Genomic DNA, 16274 nt, shown 5'->3' on the forward strand with positions numbered 1-16274 from the left:
ATAAATAAATAAATAAAATCTTTAAAAAAACACACAGCTGTGTATACAGAGGAACTGAAAATAGTCATACAGAGACTCAGGCAAAACAGAGCATCAGAGAAGACCTTAAACTTTCATCTTGGGCTGATCCCTAAGCTCAGATCAAGTCAACCAAATCAGTGAAAGGACTGCCCACGCACAGACCCAGTCTGCAAGGACATCTGGTAGAGGTGGCTGTTTTTCAAATACATAATTTTCAACAACAACAACAAAAGGTATACAAAGAAATAAAATATGGCCTATTCAAAAAATAAATTGGCAAAAACCATTCCTGAGGAAGCACGAACATCAAACTTACTAGACAAAGACTTTTTTTTTAAGTATGTATTTATGTATGTATGTATGTATGTATGTATTTATCTGACAGAGAGAGGGAAAGAGCACAACCAGGGGGAAAAGTAGAGGGAGAGGGAAAAGCAGTCTCCCCACACAGCAGGGAGCCCAATGCAGGGCTCGATCCCAGGACCCCAGGATTATGACCTGAGCCAAAGGCTGATGCTCAACCCATTGAGCCACCGAGGTGCCCCTAGGCAAAGACTTTAGTAAAAGAGCGGTCTTAACTATTCCATTCACAGTAATGTCAAAAAGATTAAAATGCTTGGGAATAAACAACTAAGGAGGCAAAAGACGTACACTAAAAAGTACATATCACTGCAGAAAGGAATTAAAGAAGGTATATATAGATGCAAAGACATTGTTTCTTCATGGACTGGAAGACTTAAGATGCTACTACTACCCAAAGTGACCTACAGATTCATGCAATCCCTACCACAATCTCAATAATCCTTCTTATAGAAACAGAAAACAACTATCTTAAAATTCATATGGAATTCTCAAGGGACCCCTAAAGAGCCAAAAACAATCTTGAAAAAGAAAAATAGGGGTGCCTGGGTGGCTCAGTGGGTTGAGCCTCTGCCTTTGGCTTGGGTCATGATCCCAGAGTCCTGGGATCAAGCCCCACATTGGGCTCTCTGCTTGGTGGGGAGCCTGCTTCTCCCTCTCTCTCTGCCTGCCTCTCTGTCTACTTGTGATATCTCTCTCTCTCTTTAAATCTAAAATGAAAGAAAGAAAGAAAGGTCTCACACTTCCCAATTGTGAAACTTAGTACAAAGCTACAGTAATCAAAACCGTGTAATACGAGCCTACAGACATACAGACCAATGGAATAGAAAAGAGAGTCCAGGAGCAACTCCCTGCCTGTGAAGTCAAATTATGTTCTACACTTTATCATAGGTATGTCTGCATAGGAAAAAACAGAGCATATACAAGGTTCAGTACTATCTGTGATTTCAGACACCAAGTAGGGGTCTTGAAATGTATCCCTTACAGATAAGGGAGAACCCATACATACTAGGCAATGGGATCCCTGGCTTCCAGTCCCACACGCAAGGAGCTTGGAAGTTGCCACCCCATTCTAACAAGCAGCAAAAAATTGAGCTGACTAAAAATCAGTTCTTTTTGAACCCATGAGAGAGGAGGACACAGGTCAAACTGCTGCCCACAAAGTTGGAGGGACAAACAGATGAATTCAGGAATCTTAAACACATATATGACTGAGTGAAAGAAGCCAATGTGAAAAGGCCACATGCTACATGATCCAAACTATGTATGTGGAAAAGGTAAAACTATGGAGACACGGTAAAAAGACTGGTGGTTGTTGGTGGTTCAAGGAAGGAGAGATGGATGCACAGGTCGAGAACAGGAGATTTTTAGGGCATTTTTAGGCCCTACATTTTTAGGGCATTCTTAAGTACTCTGTATGAATCTGTAATGATAGAAATTTATCATTATACATTTGTCAAAACCCACAGAATGTAAAACTAGAGTGAACCCTAATATAACCTATGGACTTTTCATTCTTTTAAATTTTATTTTTAAGCAATCTCTACACCCAACATAGGGCTCAAATTCACAAAGAGCCCCAAGATGAAAGGTCACACACTCTACCAACTGGACCAGGGAAGCCCTCCTTGGAATTTAATTAATAATAATGCATCAATATTGGCTCATCAACTCTAACAAATGTAGCACACCCACGTGGAATATTAAAATTACAGGAAAATGTGATGGGGGAGAGGAGAGAGGATAATTGGAAACTCTGTGCTTTCAAGTTAATTTTTTATTTTATTTTATTTATTTATTTGACAGACAGAGATTACAAGTAGGCAGAGAGGCAGTCAGAGAGAGGAGGAAGCAGGCTCCCTGCTGAGCAGAGAGCCCGATGCGGGGCTCGATCCCAGAACCCTGGGATCATGACCTGAGCCGAAGGCAGAGGCTTTAACCCACTGAGCCACCCAAGCACCCCTCAAGTTAATTTCTCAATAAACTTAGATCTGTTCTAAAAAATACAGTCTATTAGTTTTTCAAAACTAAAATGAGGGTAAGACTGTCTTCTGGCATGACAATGTGAACAGTTACACTGACCTGCTCCCCAAAAAAAAAGCCATAAAAACATAATCTTCTAAAGTGTCTGGAAATGGTCCTGAGAGTAAACAGCAACAAAGAGCATCCATGGAAATTCAAAATTTGATAAAAAAGGCATGGGTCTGAGTTATTTAAACCAAGTCTGCTCTCTTCCTCCCCCAACCCCATTCAGCAGCAAGTGGAGACTCCACTCCCTCTTCAGACTGCTGCCATCAAGAACACAGCACCCAGCCAGAGGGGCTCTCTTCCCTGGAAGAGCAGGACCCCAGAGTTTTAATCAGCCCCAGCAGCCTGTTCCTGAAGCTAAGTCTCAGGGGAATGTGGTAAAGAGTAGAGGGAATCCCTTCTTCTGTCCAGCCCCTAACTCAGGAAGGGAGGCTCTATCAAGGGCAGGATGATCTGAGAGTATTGGGGCTCTGACCACCTCTGTCTCAACTTGTGACCTGCTAGACCCATGCCAGAAGCTGAATGGACCTCAGGTTGCTGCCTCCCCTCCACCCCAGACCAGGACTGAGGAGGGGGGTGTCACTCAAAAGCTTACCACTGGCCTACCAAGCTCCACAGTTCTGGCTTAGAGATTTTTTACCTAGGATAGAAACAGGCCAGGAAGCATCAAATCCTAAATTGCTCCTCAGATGCTGACATCATTTACAGCAGAGGACGAAGACATTCAAGCCCCAAGGGGCTCTCAGGAACAGTGAAGGTTGTGATAACAGGCAGCTGGGAGGAGATTCAAGACACAGGCTAGACCACAGGCCAGCTAGTTCACAGGAGAGAACAGGGAAATAACACAAGATGGGAGGAGCTGTCCTGGGGTCAGAAGAAATGGCAAACACTGACTTCAGAAACTATTCCTTCAATGGAGCCAGAATTTAATAGGATTAGTTTATAGAGAAACTTACGGATCCTAACTGCACTCAGGCCACTGGTACACAGTAGCAACAACATGCCCAGTGAACTAAACAACACAGGCGCACAAGACAGAAATGGGCCTTAGGGGAGGAAAGCGCCAATCTAGACATCATGGGACAAGCTGAATTCACTTTCAATGAGGAGCAACAGTAAGAGGAAAACAATTTATTAACTATTAGGAGATTAGAGAAAGTTCTCTTGCAGGAGGAAAGCAGAGGATGGCAGTAGGCCTGGAAAGATGAGGCTTTACTGAAATGGGTCAGGCCAAGCCAGCAAACAATGTGAACTACTCCAAGAACCAGCACTGGGAAAGGGCTTGTGCTCTGACCCAACAAAGACTCTCGACTATTTTAATAAAGATGGAGGCTCAGAGGCCATGGGGCAATGGCTTTCCATCCCAGCTGCTGAGGCTGGGGCACATCCATGGGAATCCCGGGGCCCTCAAAACCCATGGGAGTTCTCTAGGGGCACCTGTAACTTACACTGATGCACTGTGACCGCCCTCATCCCAGACCAGGTCAGAATAACATGTATCCTGTAGTACAGCTAGCAGGTCTAAGAAATATTCTACCTAGCACTTGGGTCCTCCCTGTGGAGGGAGGTGAGCCCTGTTATGTAACACACAATGGAGACTAGTCTCAGTACAAGACAATGAGCTGGGATGGGGTAGCTGATTTTGTTCCCAATTACCCTGGAATCTGGAATAACCGAGTCATGGTCAGTTGTAATAATGCATGCTTATGATAATACCTCGCATACAGACAAGGGTCAGTTTTTGGGGGAAGACAAAGCAAACACCACTGTAATTCATACTGATCTGCTCATAAAGTTTCATAAAGAAACTGATCAGTTTCATAAAGAAACTGAAATGTTCTGTGATCATACTTCAATATGGTGCAATACCTGTGTCGTTGCAAAGATTCAACTAACCTCAGGTAAGCAGTCATGGTAGTGCAGAGAGTAAAGACCACACTTCTTGGGAGACTGAGCTAAAGCCTCCTCAGGGATAGGTGGCCTGAGGAAGAACTGGATTTCTACACTAAGCAGTGCTGCACAAGCTTATCATAAATTACAAAGAACAAAAATTCAACATAAAACCTGCTTTGTTTTTAGTTCTTCCATAAGCCACATCACTCAACCTTTTCACAAATATAGGGGTTCCGTGAATACAGGCTGGCCTGACTAAACACAAAAATCGCCTTCCCTTCTTTAAACTACTTATTACAAGAAATATTGTCAATGAAAGAACTAAACACAGCTGGCAAATATCCTAAACATTTCTAACTATTCATTTACCCCCTACCCTGTTCTCTGTACCTAAAGGACAGCTTGAGACTCTCTAAGCACACACAGGAGACCTGGCCAAACCAAAGTGACAGCTTTGGCGGAACAGCCTTCTCTGATCAAAGAGCACTGTGATTAGCTGGCTGACCTCCTCACCTGGCATGTTCCGCTACATGGCACGTCAGCCCTTACTGCCATTTAACAGAGCAAGTGCTGAGAGCAGGAGTTTCAGGGTGAAGAGCACCCACATCCAGGATTGCTTCCTGTGGCACAGGGACCGCCGATGTTGACGGCTGAAGCCATCGCGGACGGTGGCACTCAAGGTGTGACTAAATCACACCTCTTTTGGGGGCTCCTTTGTTTTCCTTGTCATCTACTCTTCCTTTTCTGTGTCACACTTAATAGGGGCGTTCCTTAGCCTAATAGGTGTCATAAAAATAGCCACAATCACCTACTGTACAATCTCAGAAGGGACACTTAGCCATACCTCAATGACAGATGACTCTTGTTTTTGACCCCGGCTTCAGACCCCACTGCGGGCACAAGTGTAGAATCTTGCAGAACACATCAATGGTGGAAACTCATTTCAGCACTTCAGGATACAGGGCTACGGGGAGATAGGATGTGTCTTCTCAGGAGGGCCCAACTGCCCTGGGTTGGCAGGGACGGAGGGAATCAACAGTTACAGGACATTCCTGATCTCTACACCTCCGGGTCTCAGAAGGTATGGGGAGTTGAGACACTGAACCTTCTCCAACTTCAAGTAAGCAGCATCAATAGGCCCTGATGGATGATACCAGTCTCTCAGCAGGACAGTGCTCTTGCTCTTCCACTTTTGAATGTTTCTCATGCACCATCGAGTCCCTTTCAAGAAGCAAGGCTAGAAGCAGAAGAGCCTCCTGGGTCCTCCCGCTCTGCTCTCTGAGCAAGTGGGCAAGAGCCCAGGAGAGGAGACAATTCCACTGGCCCATGTAAGCAAGGAGTGCCCACTGCAGTGTTGTTTATAACAGCAGAAAAGAAACACACACTTACCCAAGTACCACCTACACAGACTGACAGAAGAACTAAGGAGCTACCTTGGGCCCATTCCCAAGCCAGCCCAGGGGCACAGCCACTCATCACATTCACAGAGGGGCAGCGGCAGGAAGTTACTGGATAAACATCCCTTCTCCTGCTGCCGCCCTCCCCGCCAACACTCCGTATCATCTCCCCAAGTATTTATGAGACAAAAGACTGTGGATGATGCTAGGTTCTGTACAAATCAGTTTCTATTCTCCCATAAGATGTGCAGTTAGGGAAATAAAAGCATTAATCACTTGTGTTACTTAAGAGAAAAGGCAAATGTATCTTTGGGAAAGGCAAAGACCGCATTTGACTGAGGTGAATGTAAAGTACTGATAAGAATCCCATGAGCAGATGGTGTGCAGAGAATCAGACTTCACTCTGGAGTATGAAGGATTAGTGTTAGTGGATCTGAATACAGAGAGGGAACTCAATTACAGCCAAGCGGAAGTGACTGCCAGATGCCTCAGTAAAGTTTAGAAAGGCTAAAGAGACAACTATTACAGAGAAAATGCCAAAAAGCAGCCGAAGATCGATCTTAAAAGACAAGGTTTTAATGAGAATCTTCTACAGGGCCGCATGGGTGGCTCGGTAGGTTTAAGCGGCTGCCCTTGGCTCAGGTCATGATCCCAGGGCTCTGGGATCAAACCCTACGTCAGGCTTCCTGCTCAGCAGGTAGTCTGCTTGTCCATATCCCTCTGTCCCTCCTCCTCTCTCTCAAATAAACAAATAAATAAAATCTTAAAAAAAAAAAACCAAAAACCCCATAGTCCTGAACTTAAACAGAAATAGCAGGGGGCAGAGGGGCAGGAAGCTCAGTCAGTTGAGTGTCTGACTATTGGTTTTGGCTTAGATCAAATTCTCGTGGGTTGTGAGATCGAGCCGCATGTCAGGCTCTGGGCTCAGTGTGGAATCGGCTTCAAATTCTCTCTCCAGCTCTCTCAAATAAATAAATAAAATCTTTTTAAAATTTAAAAAAAAATTTTTTTTTTATTGGACAGACAGAGATTACAAGTAGGCAGAAAGGCAGGCAGAGAGAGAGCGTGGGGGGAAGCAGGGTCCCCGCTGTGCAGAGAGCCCAACGCAGGGCTCGATCCCAGGACCCTGAGATCATGACCTGAGCCGAAGGCAGAGGCTTAACCCACTGAGCCACCCAGGCGCCCCAGTAAATAAAATCTTTTAAAAAAACAAACAGAAATACTAGGAACTCAAAATGTTTTCTCTGAAATATATATACTTCCTAGCTCTGCTCACTGACAAGGCTGGAAACAATGGCCAACCTGGTACCAAAGAGCATTCCTAGTACCAAGATTATGATCCTGAAACACCATTTCCCACTAAAAGAAACCCAGGTTTCCTTGAGAAATTGTTGATCCCAAGTCTGGGTGTAGGAAATGAACTTGGAATACCCTGACATACCAATGGAGAAGTTCAGAACGTGCCATCCCAAAATAAGCTGCTTTGGCATACTGACTATTTTAAGTTAAAGGCGCTTGAAAACAGCAAACGTAACAACACTCCAACCTTCCTTCTTTTTCTTAAAAGCAGATGTAATTCCCATATAAGAGAGGTCCTTTTAGTACGAGGAGAGTAGCATTCTTATCAAGGACAAAGTTGAGACAGACTTCTATAAACAGACCTTGTTAAAAATAATTACGTTCTTTATCTTCCTTACCATATACTTTTGTCACTTTTTCACAAGCGCTTCTTCATTAAACCTAATAAAAAAGCAAGTAAGTTTCATTTCTTTGGGTCTTCATTCCTCATGAAGGCTCCTGTGTCATTTAAAATTTGTGTTACAGGGGCACCTGGGTGGCTCAGTGGGTTAAAGCCTCTGCCTTCAGCTCAGGTCATGATCCCAGGGTCCTGGGATCGAGCCCCACATCAGGTTCTCTGCTTAGCAGGGAGCCTGCTTCCTTCTCTCTCTGCCTGCCTCTCTGCCTACTTGTCATCTCTGTCAAATAAATAAATAAAACCTTAAAAAAAATAAAAAATAATTAAAATTTGTGTGACAGGGGCGTCTGGCTGAGTCAGTTGGTGATGGGTCTGCGTTCGGCTCAGGTCCCGATCCCAGGGTCCTGGGGTGGAGCCCCAAGTCTGGCTCCCTGCTCAGTGGGGAGTCTGCTTCTTCCTCTGCCTCTCCCTCCCACTCATGCCCACACTCATTTTTATATTAATATATAAAAATTTTAAAATAAAGTAAAATAAAATTTGTGTTACAAAAATGTGTATGCCTTTCTCCTGTGTTTTATGTTGATTTAATTCTCAGGCCCAGCCAATAGAACCCTAAGAGGGTAGAAGTGAAATTTTCCTTCCCCTAAACCAGGTATCAAGGAAACACTCAATGACTGCTAGGATGGTGTCAAAAAGGACTCAGGTACCAAGGCAGAGGTTCTCACTGGCCAAAGATGGGTGAGATTAATTGGGCTTCAGTAAGAACAGTAACTTTAATTAATTGAAACCCTGAATAATTAAAATCCATGAGTTGATATTTTATTTTCAAGGAACATGCATACACGAGGGGGAAGGGTAGAGGGTGAGACAAGTAGACTCCCCACCAAGCGTGGAGCCTGATGCATGTCCAATCCCACCACCCCAAGATCACCATCCAAGTTAGTATCAAGATTCGGAGGCTCAACCAAATGCTCCACAAGGCACCCTGATTATGATACAGTAAAAAACCTGGGCACCTGGGTGGCTCAGTCAGTTAAGTATCTGCCTTTGGCTCAGGTCATGATCACAAGGTCCTGGGATTGAGTCCCACATCAGGCTCCTGGCTCAGTGGGGAGTCTACTTCTCTCTCTGCTCCTCCCTACACTACTGTGTTCACTTGCTCGCTCTCTCTCTCTCTCACAAAAATAATCTTAAAAAAAAAAAAAAGAACATCTTAGAAAAAAAAAAAACAAAAACTAACTGGTCACCTTCTAAGGATGAAAGAGAATTAGTTCATTACTTTGAAAACTAGATAGGGGTGCCTGGGTGGCTCAGTGGGTTAAAGCCTCTGCCTTCGGCTCAGGTCATGATCTCAGGGTTCTGGGATGGAGCCCCGCATCGGGCTCTCTGCTCAGCAGGAGCCTGCTTCCCTTCCTCTCTCTCTCTGCCTGCCTCTCTGCCTACTTGTGATCTCTGTCTATTAAATAAATAAATAAAATCTTAAAAAAAAAAAAACTAGATAAAGGAATCAAAGATTTATCCTCCCTTTCTTCTACGACCTACACCTCAGACTAACCAACCAGTACGAAATGGGAAGTCTGTCCTCATAAAATGATTCCAGCTAGTATGCGAAAACAAAATTCTAATTAGAATATCACTAATTATGCAATCTCCAATAAAGTAATAGATCTAGCCACTGAGCATTGGTGGCTGTTCTTTTTTAAAAAGCCAACACCCAGACATCATATGCCTCCCAATAAATGAATACAACACTATCTATAATCTTGCCAAAGGAATAAATCCTAGCCTGATAAAGCCTCTTTGGTCCAGGTTATAAATTTACAGGAATTAGAGAGGGCATATGGACACGTCGAACCGTAATGCAAATAAAGCAAATCCAAACTGAAAAACTCTACAATCAACCTGCCAATGTCCTTCAGCAAATATATTATAAGGAAAATATGATGACTGAGGGGAAACATGTAGGTAAGAGATTTAAAAGGCATGTTGATTTTTTTAATGGACAAGACTAAAACTAAGGGGACTAAGGCAGGGTACTGGTAAGAATATTCGAAGTATAATGGCTACAAGCTGCATAAAGATGTGGAGAGGAGAAGACAATGGGGTCAATGTACTACAAGTTCCTATCAAGCTTAGAGAAAAACTGTAAAAGCAGCCAATCCCCCAAATGTAAACTCCAGGTTCCCTGGGATTTGGGTAAGGAAGATAATTTGGTGAGATGGTCAGTCTGCATTTAGACACATCTGGGCTAAGTACCAGATCTGCTTTGTTAGCTTTGTGACCTTTGGCAAATTACTTACCATAAGCCAATTTCCTCATTTATAAGTTAGTACAATAATATTTATCTAATACAGTTTTTCAGAGGATTAAGGAAGACAACGGATAGAAAAGGCCACAGAAGGTGCTTAAGACGTAACTCATAAATGTTCTTTTCTTCCTAGAGGTAAAGTTCAGTATTTTTTTTTTTAAAGATTCCATTTATTTATTTGTCAGAGAGAGAGCGAGCGAGCACAGGCAGACAGAGTGGCAGAGGGAGAAGCAGGCTCCCTGCAGAGCAAGGAGCCCGATGCAGGACTCAATCCCAGGACGCCGGGATCATGACCCGATCCAAAGGTAGCCGCTTAAACCAACTGAGCCACCAAGCCGTCCCGTAAAGTTCAGTATTTATTCAGGGCCAAGTGCAGGTTCCAAATTAAAAGTTTCCTTTACTAATGGGGCACCTGTTTGGTAAGCATCAGACTTAGTTTCAGCTCAGGTGGTGATTTTGGGGCCAGGAGATCAAACCCCATATACAGCTCCACACTCAGCCCAGAGTCTGCTTGGGATTCTCTCTCTGCCCGCACCTCCCCCCACTCTCCCTGTGCATATGCACTATCTCAAGTAATCTTCTAAAAAAAATAAGTTTCTTTCACTAACTATATGGAGATTTTCAATCTCTGAAATGCTTTTACCCAGTTTCATGAATGTAACTGAATAATGTGATAAGTCATATGTGCAAATGAATATGATGTGATTAAACAGGACATGTACATTTGGTGAAAGCCACTCTTATGAATATTTCTTATATTTATAAATAATTTGCTAACTCAATGAAATATTAAGTGGAGCAGTAAAAGAAATTCAAATTTAAAATTACTGAAGACAGGGCACCTGGGTGCCTCGCTCAGTAAAGCATGTGACTATTGATCTTGGGATCATGAGTTCAGCCCTGCATGGGGTATAAAGATTAAGTATTTTTAATGGGGTGCCTGGGTGGCTCAGACGGTTTGCACAAGCATCTGTCTTCCGTTCAGATCATGGTCTCTGGGTCCTGGGATCAAGCCCCACGTCAGGCTCCCTTCTCCTTCTCCCCCTGCTTGTGTTCTTGGTCTCTCAAATGAATAAATAAAATTTTTAAAAATGTATTTTTTAAAAAATATTGAAGATAATGCTCTATTTCTTAGGCTGGATGATAGATATACTTGTGTTAATACTCTGTTTATTAGTACTCTTTACACTACTTATATTCTTTGGTATACAATATTTCACAATAAATTGTTAAAAGTGAAGAGCCAGCCTTCAGTCTTGAGCCTTTCCTCCTAAGGGAAAAAAATGTAAAAGCAGCCAATCCAAAACCAGAAAGGATTCTGGTTGCATGAAAGAACTGGCAAATTATTCAAAACAAAAGCTTATACCATTTATACGGTGTATATTTATATGGTGTATACATACACCATATATAACCAAAGGTTAATTATATTATTAGTACAATCATTAAAAATAAACAAACACATATTGTAACATGCATTCCACTGGATATACCACATCTATACCATGTTTTGTTTATCCATTCATCCATTCATGGGTTGTTTCTATCCTTTCACTATCAGGAAGAGTATAAGTTTTTGTTTAAACAGCTTTTTTTCCAGTTCTTTTGGGCAAACACCGAAGAACAGAACTATTGAGTCATATGGTAATTCTACGTTACACCTACTGAGGAACGACCAAACTGTTTTTCCACTGCAGCTGCACCATTATTGCCCTCAAGCAATGTATAAGGTTTCTGATTTCTCCACATCCTTCCCAACACTTACTGAAATTTTGAGGGTTTTTTCTTTTTAAGGCTGTCCTAAGGGATGTGAAGTGGTATCTCACAGTGGTTTTGATTTGCGTTTCTCTAATGACTAATGATGTTGAGCCTCTTTTCATGTGCTTGTTGACCACTGGTATCTCTTCTTCAGAGAAATGTCTATTCAAGTCATTTGCCCATTTTCAAAGTGGGTATTGTCTTTTTGTTGCTGAGTAAGAGTTCTTTGTACATTGTGGATATTGGACCCTTATCAGATATAACTTTCAATTGTTCTCTCCTGCTCTGTGGGTTGCCTTCCCATCCCTAGACGGGGCCCTTGGTGCACAAAGTTTTACATTTTTATTAAACCCAATTCTTCTATTCTTTTGACTTTTGTTCCTTGCTTGTACTTTTATTGTCATCTCTAGAATCCATGATCAAATCAAGGTCACGATTTATTTGTTTTCTCCTAAAAGTCTTATGTTTTTTTTTTCCTTTTATGTCTTTAGCCCATTTTGAATTAATTTTTGTGTATGCTGTAAAGGATCCAATTTCATTTTTTTTCACGTAGTTATTCTGTTGTCCCAGAACCATTCATTCAAAAGATTCTCCTTTCCCTAAGGAACGATCTTGACATTTTTTTAAGAAAGATTATTTGAGAGAGAGAGAATGTGTATGAGCAGGGTAAGGGGCAGATTGAGAGGAACAAGCAGACTCCCCGTAAAGCAGGGAGCCCAACACCCAACACCATGGTTGATGCCAGGACCCTGAGATCCTGACTTGAATCTAAGTCAGAGGTTTAACTGACTGAGCCACCGAGGTACCTGTTGGCATTCTTGTCAATAACCAATTGCCCATGAACATGTGGGTTTATTTCTGGATTCTTTATTCCACTGATATATATAGGTCTTACTTAGGCCACTAGTGCAGTCTTCATTACTGCAGCTTCGTAGTAAAATTTCAAATCAGAAGTATGCATCCAACCTTGTTCTTTTCAAGACTGTTTTGGCTATTTAGGGTTCCTTGCAATTCCACACGAATTTTAAGATCAGTTTTTCCATTTGAAAAAAGGAGGGGCGGCTATTGGGACTTTGGCTATTAGGATTACACTGAATCTACAGATCCTTGGGGGAGTACTGCCATCTTAACAATATTAAGTGGAAGATGACTTAACTTTAAGAACAAAATTACAAATTCCATTATCGACTTCATTGGGGAAAATGCTGTTTTGCAGCTGAAGCCAATACATCTGCAAGGAATCTCCCCTTACACACATCTAACAAAATTAATAGAACTACATCACACAAAAGGTAGCAGCGAAAGACTAGTAGAAATGCAGCATAACCCCGAATGACCTTCTGCGCACTGTTAAATGTAAAACTGCCCTTTCATCTGATTTCAACAATTTTAGCAGTGTAGGAAACAGGATTATACAACAGTAAATAAAAGTTTATATGACCAAAGAACTGAGGAGACACACAATTCTCCCTTGTTCAATCTGCTCTCTCCTCAACTCTTGCCAAGACAAATGAGAAGGAGCTGGGCAGATTTTGGTTTTGTGATTTACAACCAAACCACAGACCTGGGACAAGGACCTTTCACTTCTTCCAGAGAACTGTTTAAAACATTAATTCAGTGGAAGATGCCCAAAGTCTCCAAAAAGGAAACATTCCAGAAGAGTAAGGAAGTGATAATAAGCATACTCAACTTTTGCCCGTTTCCCCTGTGGACCCCAAAATTATCTCCTCCTAAGGGCTTTGAAAACAGAGCCTCTTCTTGGAATAACATTCCTTACAATGTATCTAAAATTTTCCATACACTTCTGCAACCATTTCCTCTTTCTGATAAACTCTGTAGGGTTAATTACACATAACCTTTTAAAACATTAAATGTTCCTTCATGTCCTTGGCTTTAGTGGTTTAGCAGTGCAGGGTCTGCCACAAAGGCTGGCAGTTAACATGCGGTATTCCCAGTGAAGTAACATGGACATAGTAACATAGTCTCTGGACACGTCCCTCAGCTTCCTCACATTAGGCTATTCCTGCCTATTCCAGGGGACCAGTGTGACCCTCAGAGCTTCTGCTGGAGGTAAATCACAATAGGGTCCAAGTCAAAGTAGCTTCCATGGTTCACTCTGGGCCAAAGAGAAAGCTGCGCCAGGACTTTGTTCCTCCAAGGGAGAAACTATGTCTACCTCTAAATCCCAATAAACTCTCACCCAGCTTTTGGCATCTCTTTTACTTAGTCTACAGGATTGGATCAGTAGGTATCAACTACATATAGTGATCATCAGAATCACCTGTGAGACTTTCAAAAGATACAGGTTGGAAGGCTTGCCCAAGATTTATTCAGCAGATCAAAGAGTGGTATCCAAACATTTCCACCTTAACATATTCCACAGGTAATTCAGTTGAGAATCTAAGGTCTAAAGAACACTTCCTTCCCTAAAATATACTTCAAATAACTAAAAAAAAATGCCAGATTTTTGGGTTTTTTTCCTTCAGGAGGGAGGGGTTTCTTCCCCGAGCCGGTAAGAGATCTGAGTTCTAAACTGGTTGAGGTCCTGCACTTTCAATTCAACTAGAGAAAAACCAGCACCACCTTTACAACTGGCCTTCATTATCAACCCAGCCATGTGAATCAATCATGTTTTAAAATTTTTTTGATCTTATGATGTTCTGACATCTTTAAAACCTTGCTGGCGGGGAGAGACTGCCCTTCCCAGGGCTAGCTAATTCCTAAAGATGGTAATCAACTTACTTGGGAGCCTGTCACATCCCAAACAATCAACTTTTTTAATGCTCACAGACCAAACCAATATTTTCCGCTCCCTCAATCATCCCAGGGCCAGGGACCAGGCAGCTAGCCGCTATAGCCCGAAGCCCACCGGAATTAAAACTAGCCAGTCCTGAAATGTTTCTTCTGGCCTGCCTCACCTTTCTCAAGGAATAAAGGCGGGGAACTAGGTTTTCCCGTGTCTCCGGCTCTGCCTCCTGACCAAAACCCTCCCTGGGGCCCGATGTGGCATGACATACCCTGTTCTATCTGGAAATATAACAAATTCTTCCAATGGCACTGGCCTCTCTATGTTCTCACCCAGTCACCTCTATAAATTAAAATCCCACGGGTACAAATCAGATACTCCACTCCAACCATGCCTCTGTGCGGCCACTACTCTTGAGCTGTGACTGAACTAATCCAACTGGAAACCGTATTACAACTTAGGTTCCCAACTTAGGTTTCCCTTAGGGAAAAAGCTCTTGGGAGTCCTATGAGCTTACTCGCAACTAAATATCGTAGGACCAAGTAATTGAATTCTTAGGTATATACCCGAGAAAACCGAAAACACACAACTCCTGCAACTTTGTTCACAGCCACATTATTTCTAACAGCCAGAAAGTCCACCAACTGATAAACAGGGCAGAATAGCCATGCAAGGGAGTATTATTCAGCCACTCAGAAGGGAAGAACCAGTTCATGCCACAACATGGATGGACCTTAAAGACATCGTGCCAAGTACACACCAGACCAAGAGGCCTCGTCCTGCACAAGGCATTTATAGAAAATGAACTGGACAGGCCAGTCCCCAGCAAAAGTGGTTTGTGGGCCCAGGGTAGAGGGAACGCCGGGGGCGAGGGGGCATCTGCTCCTGGACAGAGGGATTTCCATTTGGATTTACAAGATCTTCGGGAATGACACGGTGATGACTGCACAGCCTTGCGAATGTACGAAAAACCACCGAATTGTACACTTTTTTTTTTCCCAAAGATTTTTAAAAATTTATTTATCAGAGAGAGAGAGAGAGAGGGAGAGCGAGCAAGCACAGGCAGACAGAATGGCAGGCAGAGGGAGAAGCAGGCTCCCAGCCCAGCAAGGAGCCCGATGTGGGACTCGATCCCAGGATGCTGGGATCATGACCTGAGCCAAAGGCAGCTGCTTTTTTTTTTTTTTTTAAGATTTTATTTATTTATTTGACAGAGATCACAAGTAGGCAGAGAGGCAGGCAGAGAGAGAGAGGAGGAAGCAGGATCCCCGCTGAGCAGAGAGCCCGATGCGGGACTCGATCCCAGGACCCCGAGATCATGACCCGAGCCTAAGGCAGCGGCTTAACCCACTGAGCCACCCAGACGCCTCCGAAGGCAGCTGCTTAGCCAACTGAGCCACCCAGGCGTCCCCGAATTGTACACTTTTAAGGAGTGAATCCTACAGTGTTCCGTCTCGGAAACAAACCCACCTAAAGGTATTCTCGTGCTCCCACAGCCGCGGCTCCTCCCGCGCTCGCAGTCTCAGTGCACGGACCCACACCACACTGCGGACGCTCGGCCGGGAAGCTGCGAATGTCAACGCGAACGCCTGCGTACGTACCCAACGTCCACCCGGGACCACGCTCACTTCCCCTGAGGGTTCCCGCGTTCTCCCAGGGGCTCCCCCGGCCTCCAGTCTGGCGTCCACAGGTCCTTCCGCACGTGCGCCGACGTCTCCCGAGCGCCCGCGGGCCGGGGCTCCAAGATCCCGAGCGCCACCGCCCGCAGCCACAAGATCCTCAAACTGGAGACCACAGCTAAGCCCTCCGGCGACACGTGACCGCGCGCACACGCCAGCCCCGACGGCGGCCCTCTGCTCCCTCACGCGGCCCCCGCCCCCGCCCCCGCCCCCCGGCCTTCCGGCCTCCGTACGCCCGTTACCACCTCGGCCAGGAGGTTGTCCCGCCCCGACCTACCGCGCTCGGCGCGTCTCCCAGACCCTCCCACCACACGTGCGCTCCAAGGGGTCGTCCCTCCCTCCGCAAACATTTCCTGTGGGCACCGTAGGGGACCCAAGCTGCAACTAA

The 16274-nt window shown here is 44.0% G+C and overlaps 1 protein-coding gene across 16 annotated transcripts in view; it reads right to left on the reverse strand.

Moving 5' to 3' along the window:
• Positions 1 to 16274, reverse strand: part of DNASE1 (deoxyribonuclease 1) — a 53583-nt gene that overhangs the window by 37146 nt on the left and 163 nt on the right. For 4 of the 16 annotated variants that reach the window (XM_082713240.1, XM_082713237.1, XM_082713233.1 and 1 more), the window contains exon 1: positions 15678 to 16021. The exons of 7 other annotated variants lie outside the window; for them this stretch is intronic. The gene's annotated coding sequence lies outside the window, so the exon portion shown is untranslated. Of the gene's footprint in view, positions 1 to 5146; positions 5311 to 15677; positions 16171 to 16274 lie in introns of those variants that run through there. 5 more of the 16 variants (XM_082713238.1, XM_082713235.1, XM_082713246.1 and 2 more) reach the window with 4 other exon arrangements.

This window comes from Mustela nivalis (assembly GCF_964662115.1).
Source record: "Mustela nivalis genome assembly, chromosome: 19".
Taxonomy (NCBI): domain Eukaryota; kingdom Metazoa; phylum Chordata; class Mammalia; order Carnivora; family Mustelidae; genus Mustela; species Mustela nivalis.